Source organism: Leuciscus leuciscus (assembly GCF_965113295.1).
Source record: "Leuciscus leuciscus genome assembly, chromosome: 10".
Lineage (NCBI taxonomy): Eukaryota > Metazoa > Chordata > Actinopteri > Cypriniformes > Leuciscidae > Leuciscus > Leuciscus leuciscus.
Window position 1 is genome coordinate 3,492,767 of NC_138734.1, and position 2,510 is coordinate 3,495,276.

Genomic DNA, 2,510 nt, shown 5'->3' on the forward strand with positions numbered 1-2,510 from the left:
CTCGGCTCGGCGCGCTTCTGCTGACGAATTCAGCTGCAGGCATGCACGTGCACGCAACCCTTAAAGAATTATTTATGCAACTTTTTTTTTTATCTTTGACAGTCAGACACACTGACACTTGAACTGCCTACTACCTATTAACTATTGGGCTGTAAACAATATTCTTTTGTAAAATTTTTAATTATAGTTACAGCACAAAAGGTGAGTAAGTAGCCTACAATCTGAGTAAGGTTTGGAGACAAAAGTCCAATTACACAAATATCTGTTTGCGGTGAGGCTGATATCTAATCAATAACTGATGAAACCAAACTATTGCGCAGTTAACCTATTATGAAACACCAATGATAACACCCTGAAATCTTAAAATAGCCTTGATAAATATTGACCCAATTAGGCTTTATCTCTCCAAACACTATAACACAACACTCGTCAATTTAGTAAATCAACAGAATCACGATATATGACCATTACAATGTTTACATATGAGATAACATGAGGGAAGATATGCTGATTTAGAAGTTATAGAACAAGATGTACAATTATTCCACGAGGCCAGATGTCTGAAATGTACATCGTATTCATGGTATAATACTGCATAATAACCCCAATAATTACAATACATATTACATATTATAACAAACATGCCACTTGGTGCCTTCTGTGCTAATTCTGAGTGGCTCATCTTACCCCAAACGGTTCTAATGGTATATTTACTTCAAAATAAAAACTATAACTTTTACTCCACAAATCTAAAAACATGAATGTGTCCACAAACCCCTCATTAACAAATAGACACAAAAAAAACTTAGATATTCAACATAATACAATGTCAGATCTCTTTTTTTCCAGAGACACAACATTAGATCAATTAACCACAAAACTATTCCGACTGACTAAATCTCACAAATGATGATATTCAGATGAAATGACTTCATCGATTTTCAGAATCAGGTTGAATGTGTGAAACACTAGTGTTTTTATTTTCTTTTATTTTAATGATTTTTAACTGATTGCTTGCGTGAATCTCATCTTATTTTGCTAAAAGCTCTTTCTGGACGCAATAATGCGTTGTGTCATCTGACACATTCAACCGATGCAATGACGAGTAATAAGAGGAGCTTTTATGCAACACCCTCGGCTACTGCGCATGTATAACCATAGACCTATATTTTTACATCATGTGCTTCTGAATTATGGACATTACTATGGAAACTTATTTAAACAAACAAACAAAACATTATTTAACAATAAACAAAAGGTGGCTTAATATACCAGATGTTAACGCCTGAAACTACTGAATAATTTGTGTGCAAACAGTTAGAAAGCTAACAGTTAACAAAATAATTATAAGTAATATAATAAAAAAAAAAGTATTATTATTAATAATTATGAATAATATATTAATTATATTATTAATTAATAATAACTAATAATAATAATAGTTAAACAATGTTTACGAATGACTGTTCAAACAGTCCCAGTTTCACCACATCAAGATTCATCGTCCAGGATGACATTTCTACTGAATTATTCACTTTCTGAATGTTCTCGCTTCCTTTTTAAGGGCCAGAACATCATATTACGAAATCTTTCAAATTATTAAAAACATGCCATTACCAGAGATATTCAGAACTCTCTGTCAGGCAGTATTGAGTCGATGCACTGTGATAAAAAGTGCTTTTTAAAACATACGGCACAGAAAAATAGAAATACTCCAATATCGAGAATACCATTGTGAAAAATGATTAAGTACGTATGGATGTGCATTGATGCTTTTATTTGATCAAATAAAGCTTCTTCTGTGCGAGAAGGAATTATCAGTCTCTTTGATGCAGTCTGTCATTCACAGACGTCTTAATGCTCCCAGCCTGAAATCACTTAAAACTGTTAGATATTATTAACCTTCTGGCTGAAGCTATTTTTGAACATTTGCTTTATTAAGTGATAACAAAATCTGAGGATGTGCTTGAGGCTGATGAGAGCAGATGCATCACGTGCATCATAAAGCCATGATGAGTGTTGAAATGCAGTGAAGAGAGAACGACTCACATGTCCTGCCCCAAAGCACAGGAAAAGCTGAACACAAACTTTAGACTTTTGTCACCCTTTATTAGTTTGCTTAATGGCTTAAATGCACAATATGTACGATTTTTGGATTTAAATATCCAAAAACCAGTAGAACAATGTTATATATTTTGTACATTATCCCAAATGTTTCCAATAAGGTTTAAGTCTAGATAAATCAGATATTTTAACCTGTGTCAATGTGTCTCCTGTCAATGACGTCATATCCGTTTTATGGTTTCAAGACGCTTTAGGCCCTGTCCCAAATGGATTTATGGACTTCCTCAGAGTCCACACTTTGGTGACGTCATGTAGTGCAGACCCATAGGGCTCTTGGCGCGAGTCCACGACGCCGCATTGAGAGGTATTTTTGGGACAGACTCGATCGTCACGCCGGAAATAATGATCTGGTTGTTGTTGGACAGGAGAAATCACATTTTTGTGTT